The sequence below is a fragment of the Cebus imitator genome, unplaced genomic scaffold (assembly GCF_001604975.1).
Source record: "Cebus imitator isolate Cc_AM_T3 unplaced genomic scaffold, Cebus_imitator-1.0 Scaffold368, whole genome shotgun sequence".
NCBI classification, from domain to species: Eukaryota; Metazoa; Chordata; class Mammalia; order Primates; family Cebidae; genus Cebus; species Cebus imitator.
In genome coordinates, this window is record NW_016107683.1 from 33,828 (window position 1) to 44,441 (window position 10,614).

Genomic DNA, 10,614 nt, shown 5'->3' on the forward strand with positions numbered 1-10,614 from the left:
GATACATCTGTACACAGATGCATACACATTCGTACACACACATCTGCACACATGTCGGTGGGGATCAGGGAAACACAGCATTAAGTGGTGACGATCTGGTAATAGTGAGTATTGTTTTGACATCTTTTGGGTGAACTGACTAGCTAGTGGCTGTCAGAGGAGTGTGTGGGGTGTGTCTGCAAGTTGGCAGGGCTATCAAACATGGCATTTGTAGTTGCTCATGGCTTTTCTAGAAGATCTCCTGTGTGGGGACTTGGATTGTAGTGAGCTGTCCCCGTGGCTCACCTGCCAGTGTCTGCACCAGTGACCAACAAAATTCTGGCTTCACAGGCCTCAAGGACTTTGGATTGTACGGTAAGAAACGCTACTGTGCCATCATTGGACGTGTCTGGTCGCCATATGGAGATCAGTTGCCAGTGGCAGGATGAGATCCAGGAGAGCCAGGAGGATGTTGCAGTCAGACAGGCTCGATGACCAGGGCTGGAGCTGGTGTGCGGTGGAGGTGGCAGATGGGGTTGACTCTAGTCACATTCCATAGCGATGATTGACTGAGTTCCTGATGGATCCAATGAGGGAGTTGTCAAGGAGAGAAGAGAAGTCCTTTGTATTTGTGTCTGAGTTTATAACACAGGTTTCTAATTTTGAGAAATCCAGAGTTTAAAAAATTGGGGAAGGGCTAGGCATAATGGTTCACACCTGTAATCCCAGCACTTTTGGGAGGCCAAGGCGGGCAGGTCACTTGGGCTCAGGAGTTTGAGACCAGACTCGCCAACATGGCAAAACCCTGTCTTTACTAAAAACAAAATTTAGCTGGGCACTGTGGTGTGTGTCTGTCACCCCAGCTACTTGGAAGGCTGAGGCAGGAGAATCATTTGAATCCGGGAGGCCAAGTTTGCAGTGAACCAGGATCCTGCCACTGCACTCCAGCCTGGGTGACAGAGTGAGACACCGTCTCAAGAAAAATCAAAAACTGGGGAAGGATTGGCATAGAAAGCCATTAGCTAGGCTGTCTCCTGCCCTCTCTTTGGTCTCAGCTTGTGTGATCATGGCTGGGCTTGCTGGCCAAGCCTGTCATTCCAGGTGACAAGAAGGACTTTTCAGGGCAAGACTGACCTGTAGCCACCCATGGTCAGAAAGGCCAAGCAGTTCCAGGTGCAGCTGGAGATGAAAATGGTGATGGGGGCAGCCCTGTCATCTTTACAGGGAACCTCACGTGGCTGGCGGGCAGCAAGCTGGCATCTCTGCATCGCTGAGCCATCTGCTGAGTGACCAGGCCCACGTGACAGGTAGGAGATGAGACCTCTTGTGCCCCGTCTCCTCCGTGACCAGGCTAGGGTGTGGGCCAGATGCCTCCTGATGGTCCTTATCACCCCAGTCTCTCAATATCAACATCCCATCTAAGGACAGACACAGGCTCAGCGTGAGCCCCCAGAACCTCCCAAAACCTCCAACTGCCCCCACAAACCTTCAAATAGCAGATTTCGGGCTGTTTTTATTCTTACCCATGATATGAAACACATGTAACATTTTGACCTAAAATACACAGGGCATTGAAAACACACACACACAGGCTGAGCAGATGCTGGTCCTGTGCCAGAGCCAGGGTGGTGACACCTGGGTGTGCCGCTTTGTGTTCTGAAAGATTCCAAGATAAGGACAGGAGCCGGGGCTGGGGGCACTTGGGCCGGTGGCTGTTGACCACCTCATGTGGGTGCTTGGGAGTCACAACAGCTGGTCCATTTCCACCTGCGTGTTCTGGATGACCTTCAGTGTTGCAGAAGCAGAAGCTTCAGAAGGTGAAATTTACTCAACAACCCATGATGTGTGGTTAATTCTTTTGTCATTTGTCCTATTTGATTTTCATTCTTTTTTTTCTTTCTTTCTTTTTTGAGACAAAGTCTCACAGTGTTGCTGGGACTGGATGCAATGGTGCAATCTTGGCTCACCACAGCCTCTGTCTCCTGGATTCAAGCGATTCTCCTGCCTCAGCCTCCCGAGTAGCTGGGATTACAGGTGCCCACCACCACACCTGGTTATTATTATTATCATTTGTATTTTTGTAGAGATGGGGTTTCAGTATGTTGGCCAGGCTGGTCTTGAACTCCTGACCTCAGGAAATCTGCCGATCTTGGCCTCCGAAAGTGCTGGGATTACAGGCATGAGCCACTGCTCCTGGCCTCATTCTACTTTATTCTTGGGCCAAGCACAGTGTCCCATGCTTACAATCCCAGAACTGTGGGAAGCCAAGGCAGGAGGATTGCCTGAGCCCAGAAGTTAAAGACCAGCCTGGATAATATAGTGACACACCTGTTTCTACCAAAATACACACACACACACACACACACACACACACACAAATTAGCCAAGGTGGTGGCACATGTCTGTAGTACCAGCTACTTGGGAGCCTGAGGTGGGAGGATCGATTGAGCCTGGGAGGTCAAGGCTGCAGTGAGCCATGATCAGGCCTGTCGGTGGCTGGTTGTGCAGGGCACAGATGTTGACTCTTCAAGGAAACTCCAACCCCAAGACCCCTGGGGTATCCTGAGTCCCCTCTTTGCCTGGGGTTGGGGGTGTTGGTCCCTGGGGGCTGACCCTTTCACATGCCTGCTCTCTGTCCCTGCAGCACTGCTGGAAAGGAAGGAGGAGGATGGACGGTGGGTGGCTGCCCTGGGTGCCAAGCTCTTCGTGCCAGGGCTGGCAGGGCTGCATGCCCTTGGCCTGCTGCAGCAGCGGGGCCAGCTCTGGACCAACTCCCTGAGGATCCAGTATAGCCTCCTGGGTAAGGCACCGCACGCCTGGCTGCGGGGCAGGTGGAGGTGGCGGGGCCTGCCCTGTTTCCTGTGACTGTGGCTCTATGAGCAAAGATAGGCTGTCATCACAGGATTTGCCATTAGTCATTCTGTGGGTTCTGAGTAGGAGTGAGATCTTATCTCTAAAATAAACCAATAATAAATTTTTAAAAATCAAACAAACAAAAAAAAACAAGGCCAGATGCAGTGGCTCACGCTTGTAATTCCAGCATTTTGGGAGGCTAAGGCAGGTGGATCGTGAGGTCAGGAGTTCAAGACCAGCCTGCCCAACATGGTGAAACCCCATCTCTACTAAAAATACAAAAATTAACCAGGCATAGTGGTGGGTGCTTGTAATCCCAGCTTCTCCGGAGGCTGAGGCAAGAGAATCACTTGAACTGGAGGCGAGCTATGGGAAGCACTGGGATGAGAGCAGCAACAAGAGGCATCTCCGTGTCACCCAGACCTTCAAGAATGACTCGGGGCCTCCCTGAGCAATCACTTCACAGAGGTAAGCCCAGCCACTGCAGCAGAGCCGTGCCCTGTGAGTCCAGCATGGACGGCGGGAGCTAGAGAACCCCTCATGGCCCTCTGGCCCTGGCTGCAAGGATGCAGACAGCTAAAACTCAGCCTTGGTGACTTTCCCTTTTGCATCTCCAGCCCCACATCCCCAGGGGTGAGAAACGCTTGTCACAGTGCCAAGGACTGGAAGGAGGGCTTGGGAAACACAGATTTCCAACCATAAAAATGCATTTTGGAAACAGCAGCTCGCTTTTAGTTTTTCCTGGAGTGGGGGTTCTTTTGCTGAGTTAGGAATGATGGTGTGCTCAGCAGCTGAACAGGTGGTGGTTCTTCTACAGCATGCATTTAACTTTGTACAATTTTTTTCCTTTTCATATCTAGTCCTGCAAATGGCGGTTTTTTTTTTTTTTTTTTTTTTTTTTTTTTGAGATGGATCCTTGCTGTGTCACCAGGCCGGAATGCAGTGGCACGATCTAGGCTTACTGCAACCTCTGCCTCCAATATTCAAGTGATTTTTCTGCCTCAGGCCCCCACATAGCTGAGATTACAGGCATGCACAATGCCTGGCTCATTTTTGTATTTTTAGTAGAGATGGGGTTTCACCATTTTGGCCAGGATAGTCTTGATCTATTGACCTTGTGATCCACCAGCCTCAGCCTCCCAAAATGCTGGGATTATAAGTGTGAGCCCCCGCGCCTGGCCTAACATTCATTTTTTTGTGGGTTGCTGTCTCATTCTTACAAGGTCTCCAAGCTGATATCCCTTATGCCTGCTGCCTCAGTTTCTTCAGTCCTCCACCTGCTTTCGAGTGTACAGCCTTGTTTCTGTGAAGCTCACTGCCACAGGGTCTCTTTCTAGTTCCATGATGAGCTCTTTGTGGCTGTGTGGTTGTTAAATGCTCACAGTGGCTGCCCCGACTGCCCTCCTGGCAGGACTAGGAACTTCTGGCCTCTCCACCATCCTGGGATAACACCCTGCCCAACGCCAGGGTGGGCGTCCCTCTGACTGGCTGTTGAATGTCACCTCCATATCTTCTCTGCTGTGCCAGAGTCCCATGGCCACCCACAGGGCAGTGAATTTGGAAGAGTGCTGTTTGCGGCTGTCATTGACTACAGTGAGAGGAGGCAGGAGTGTCGGCGCAGGGAAGGGGGCCAGGGCAGAGTCTAGGGGAACCAGGGCCAGCACCCAGTGTCCTCTCCCAGTCCCTGCACCTTCACACAGGATGCACTTGGCCGTCCCAGCACTATGTCACCCAGGGTGTTTAGTGGGGCTGCCACATCGGCAGGTGCTGCTTGGCTCAGAGCACACTGTCAGACTCCTAGGAGGCAAGCAGGGGTTCAGCATAAACCACATTTGTACAAACAGGTGCAGAGAGCCTCACATCACATTTAGGATTGGTTGGAACCCTCCCCCAGTCCAAGTTCCCAGACAACCTGTGAGCAGGCCATACAGAGGCGGCTCGGGTCTACTGTGACAACTTGCCTGCAGTCTCCAGTGCTTGCTGCTCTATTTCTTTTCCCCCACTTCCCCCACCATCTTAATCCCAGGAACAGACCCTATATCTCCTCGAGGCCTGGGCTGGGCCTCTGAACTGCCCAGAGGCCTCATAGTGGTTGGTGGCTGCCCATTGAAAGGCCCCCGACCACAATGAAGGATGGCTACCTGGAGGTGATGCTGTGGCCCCTGGAGGAGGTGTGGTGGGAGCGGGCAGAGGAGGCCATGTAGTGGCTGCAGGCCTGGGAACCCGGGATGCCAGGCAACCAGGATCCTAGGCCCATCAGGGCAGCACTGGGGGCTGTGAAAGTCACCCTGGAGCTGGTGAGTGAGAGCAAGGATAGGGTGTGGCTGGCAGTTGAGGATGACCGAGACAGCTCTCACTGTCCCCTTCCTCTCCAGGTGGCCCACCAGATGCTGTCCTGGGCTGAGGCCACATTCTCACGGGCACTGAAGAGGCTCTGCAAACCCCTGCTGGACCTGTATGACCTTGTAACCAGGTAACGCAGGGTTGGGAGTGGCGCATCCAGCGTTCCGGCCATATCAGGTACAATGCTGAATGCTTCGACATGCTCTGACTCACTGACTACTGACTGCCCTGCACAGAGGCTTCTTCACTCCCCATTTCAGAGAAGAGGAAGCTGGGGTTTCTTCCTCACTCCACAGAGACCTCGTGAGCATGGTCCTAGTGCAGGCAGGATTTTAGGAGCTGCTGCGGAAGAGCGCAGTGGGCAAGCCTGACCCCTGCCTTCAGGAAGCTTAGTTTTACTCAGAGACAGACATGAAGCCCAAAAAATCATCTGCAGCAGGGTGTACACCGCTCCCTGCAGAGAGCCTCAGAGTCACCTCTTAAGCAGGCCATTCTGCTATGTCACATTTCCTTGCTTTTGTTTTGTAATCATCTTTTTTTTGAGATGGAGTCTCACTCTGTCTCAGTGGTGTGATCTCAGGTCATTGCAATCTCTGCTTCCTATGTTCAAGTGATTCTCCTGCCCCAGCCCTTCGAGTGGCTGGGACTACAGGTGTGTGCACTAACTGCACCCGGCTAATTTTTTGCATTTTTAGTAGAGACAGAGTTTTGCCACTCCAGGCTGGTCTCAAACTCCTGACCTTCAGTGATGCAAACCCCTTGGCCTTTCAAAGTGTTGAGATTACAGGCATGAGCCACCAATCCTGGCCTGTTGTGTAATCTTTTAAACACATAAAAGCCCTTTCTTGCAGGCCATGCAGAATGTGGCCACTGCCCATTATTTACCACCACTGAGCCATACATTAGGTGGCAAATGCTAGAGAAAGAACATTGGTGAGATGGTGGGCTGGGGATCCTGTGGTGTGGCCATGGCCAGCTTTGAGGAGAAGGTACAGTTCAAGCAAGAGCCATGGGGCCAGTGTGGGAACAGAGCTCCAGGTGGGGGCACCACTGCATAGAGGGCTGGGAGAGGGATATGCCTAGCCTGTTTGTTTTTGAGATGGAGTCCCATTCTCTGTCATCCAGGCTGGAGTGCTGTGTTGTGATCTCTCTCAAATTCAAGTAATTCTCCTGCCTCAGCCTCCCAAGTAGCTGGGATTACAAGCATTCACCACCATACCCGGCTAATTTTTGTATGTTTAGTACAGATGGGGTTTCACAATATTGCTGGTCTCAGAATCCTGGGCTCCAGAGACTTGGTGCTGGGATTACGGGCATGAGCCACCTTGCCTGGCCTGTTTGAATAGCAAGGTGGAGGGGCTGATGCAACTGGGAGGGACTGGGAGGTCCCAAGCTGGGGGATGAGGGGAGGACTCTGGCTTCTGCTCTGACCTAGGAAGGATGTGATCACCCTTTCACTTCAAAAGGCCCCTTTGGTCCCTGTGTTGAGAACACAGGGGTGGTGGATAGAAGTGGGGAACCCAGTCTAGATCAGGGACCTGGGGACCCAATATCCTTTTCCCTCACAGCCATGAGGCCCACCAGGAACTGGGCTCCAGGCAAGGGGGCTGCCCCCTTCTTCCATGCTGGTGGCCTTGCAGAGTGTGTGGACTCCGGCTCTGCCTCTTACTGGGATTCCTCTGCATCGGCTCTGTGTGCCTCAGTTTCCCCAGCTGTAGAATAGGGACTAAACCCGTACCATGGGGAAATGGCTCCATGTAACACAAGTTCCTGCTCCTGCTGCCTTGTGGTCAGAATGTAGGCTGAGGAAGGGAAGAGCTCCCAGGGTGGGGCTTTGGCTTTGTTGAAGAATCACCTGCCTGGTTATTCACCTACCTGGTGAGTGGGATTTGGTGGGGGTGACAAAGAATGGATTCAACTGGCAGTGAGGGTGTTTAAGCTGCTTCCTGTCCCCAGCTGCCTGCAGGGTCTCTGGGCTCCCGAGAAGGTAAGTGAGGCTACATGCCCCTCCCCCTCACCGGCCCATCAACAAGAGTGAACAAGGTTCCTCTTCCCACTCCACCCCCACTTGAGCTGAGAGATCTCCCTGATCATTCAGATCTCACAGGCTTGACCCTACTCTACATATTGAGAAAGTTCCAGTCCTCCCTTCAATTGTAGAAATTTCCTAGACCTGTTGGCTGGGCACAGTGGCTCAGCCCTGTAATCCCAGCACTTTGGGCAGATCGCTTGAGGCCAGGAGTTCGAGACCAGCCTGGCCAACATGGTGAAACCCTGACTCTACTAAAAATTTAAAAATTAGCCTGGCATGGCAGTGAGTGCACGTAGTTTCAGCTACTCTCGAGGCTGAGAAAAGAGAATCACTTAAATCCAGGAGGCAGAGGTCGCAGTGAGTAGCGATCGTACCACTATAACCGAGCTTGGGAAACAGAATGAGATTCTGCCTCAAAAAAACAGTTTCCTACAACTTCCAGCTCCTATCCTTGGCATTCCTGCACACAGGCCCTGTGCTGCCCAAGACCCAGGGGACAGATCAGGCATGACATCAGACATCTGTGTCCTCAAAATCGGGCAGCTTGTTCCTGTCCCGGCCTCACTCCCACCTCCGCTGTCATGCCGGCCTCTGTCCTCCTCCACCTCAGTATGGGATTTCCTAGAACAAGGACAGCCCCTCCCAGAGAGGCACCCCCATGCTCTCCATGGCAGAGCTCTTCCTGCAGACCTGTAAGCTCCCCATCTGCAGCCAGAAGCAAGGCTCGGCCAGGCACAGCGACTTGTCCTGTGTGTTCCTTCTAGGAACTACTCAGTGGTGCTGACGTTGCCACTGCTGCCTCAGGGAATGAGCACCTGGACATGACCCAGGTGATCAGCTTTACCTGGTGGAGGAGAAGATGCTGCGGCCACTCCAAGAAGTCTCCAGGGCCAACATGCTGGCCAAGTTCTACCAGCTCAGATGCCGCCTGCTTCAGGGTCCCTGGGAGTGTGGGTCCCCCCCCCGGGCTGTGCAGCCCTCCTCCCTGGGAGCCCCCTGCCCCATGGGCACAGCAGCAGGGCCATGCAGGGGCAGGTACTGACAGGGCACAGGGAAGCCTGCAGAGGCTCATGGCATCACAGTGCCCAGCCCAGAGCTTACTGGACTTCCCAAGGTCCTATGGGACTAGGGCTGAGGTGGCACATCCTGCTTTTCTCCAGATTATAAGGCCTGGCCCAGCAGTGCAGCCAAGGGCGGTGCTGGGATGACCAGCTCTGGGCTCCTGGGGAGCTTGTGTGTGGCTCAGATGAGTCTGCTAACCTCTGTGGACTCGGCTTCCTCTACTGTGAAATGCAGGTAACCACGTGGCTCACTCATATGGGTAAGAGGCGTGTACTGTTCTTAATGCACGAGGGAGCCCCTCATGTCCATGGGGGAGCCATGGTACCCAGGTTTGGCAAGGAGTGGTTTATCTGTGTGGAACTCACACAGAGGCCTAGTGCTCCCTAGAAACATGGGTGTAGTCAGGTCTAAGCAGCACGCTGCTCTTGCAGAAAACAGCCTGGCCTTTAAGTTCTGTGTGTGTGACCACGGGATTCTCTGTGCCCCTCAGTTCTGACAGCTGACCATGGGGCTGGTAGTGCCTCCCTCGGGATGCTGGCCCTGGACATCAGGTGTCTGGCTGTGCACGATGGATGGTGCTTTCCCACCATGGGCAGGAGCACCCCCAAGGCACAGCTCAGGGGCTGCGCTGGCTGGACTGGTCAGACCTGCTCCTTCACAGGCCATCTGTTTCCTACCCTGAACACGGCAGGTCTGCAGGACACTGTTGTCATGTTTGAGGGAGCCATTGGCCATCCACTTAAACAGTCACTGTTTTTCCCCCCCAGTAGCTTCCTTGAGATTAAATGGATGACTTGTATGATTTTTTTTTTTTTGAAGCTAGGTCTCACTCTGTTGTCATGGTTGGAGTGCAGGGGTGTGGTCTTGGCTCACTGCACCCTTGACCTCCTGGGTTTAAATGATCCTCCTGCCTCAGCCCTGTAAAGCACTGGAATGGCTTAGCACCGCTGTGCCCGGCTGATGTGTGAATTTTAAGTGCATGATTCAGTGGCTTCTAGTGTATTCAGAATTGTGCATGTCTCACCACAATCGATTTTAAAACATTTTTATCATCCTAAAGTGAAACACTGCAGCTACCAGTCTGCCTGCTGTGTCCATGGCTGTGCCTGCTCTGGACATCTGATGTAAACAGAGGTATGACTGTGGCCTCTGAGACAGGATTTGTTACTTAGCACAGCAGTTTTGTAGCGCGTCTCAGGACTCGATTCCTCGTTAGGGCTGAATTGGCTGTAGCCCTTCAGCTCATGTCATCATGAAGCAGGTGGGGGATCACTGGGCCTCTGGCTGCTGCACCAGGGCAGGGGGACTCCTGGCCTCAGTGCAGCCTAAGCCAGGGCTCTAGGCATTGGGGAGCCCAGCAGGCATTGGGCTCCCACTGCAGTGGGTGGAGCTGCCTCCACTCACCCTGCCTTTGGGGCTGCTTCTCCCCAGACCATGATCTGGTGGCCAGGGCCCAGCACGTGACTTTCGATGGCAGGGTGTGGGACCTCAGCATCCAGTGCAGCAGCATCCTGCTGGCCCAAGACTTTGCTCACAACACATTCTCCCTGTTGCTGAGTCGGACAGGCTCGGGGCTCATGGCCCTGACTGTGGAGCTCAACCACATGAACCTCATCTTCTACCCCAGCCTGCAGGTGAGGAGGAGAGGTCTGAGCCTCCCCTGGAGACATGTGCCTGTGGCAGGCTGCCTGGGGTTACAGCCTTTTCAAGCTTTTCCCCTGTCTGTGGGTCAGCTCTCCTGCCCACCCCTCTGGCCCACAGGCCTACAGGATGTACAACTCTTCCCTGCTGGGGGAGAGCTGTCCAGACCTACAGCTGCCTCCTTCCATGACAAGGAGGGACATCTCCAGGATTGAGCTGGCCAGTGAGGATGAGGTCACCATCTCCTGTGACATACCCACCAGCCTCTGCAGCCTGACTCTGGGCCTCTGGCACTACGGTGAGTCTGGGCCCCGGCGAGGTTGGACCCACCACCAAGAGCCTCTTTGGGATGTACCATTCTCAGCTTCCAGTGCAACAGGTCCCCAGGCTGTAGGCGGCAACTGTGGTTGAGACGATGGCACTGAGGACCAGGGCTTTCTGCCCCCATCCCTGGGATACATGGCTCCATGGTGGAGTTGGCCCTTCTGTGGTCCTTCTGCCAAGGTACACAAAGGGTGGGCCTGGATTCTGGCCACTCGAGCTGAGGATGTGGAGAGGGGTCAGGGGCACACATGCTGTCCTTAGTCCCTGTGCTTTCTCTCCCTCCTCTGATGAGGGTTTGGAGCCAGAACCCTGGGCTCCAGGAGCCCAGAGTGGAGGTGGCAGGATTCTACCAATCCTCGGTGTGCCTCAGGCTTGTCTCT

The 10,614-nt window shown here is 53.7% G+C and overlaps 1 long non-coding RNA gene across 2 annotated transcripts in view; it reads right to left on the bottom strand.

Moving 5' to 3' along the window:
- Positions 1–4,285: 4,285 nt before the first annotated feature.
- Positions 4,286–10,614, bottom strand: part of LOC119468021 — a 23,271-nt gene continuing 16,942 nt past the window's right edge. For both annotated transcript variants that reach the window (XR_005196654.1, XR_005196653.1), the window contains exon 4: positions 4,286–4,400. This is a non-coding gene — a long non-coding RNA (uncharacterized LOC119468021). The remainder of the gene's footprint in view (positions 4,401–10,614) is intronic.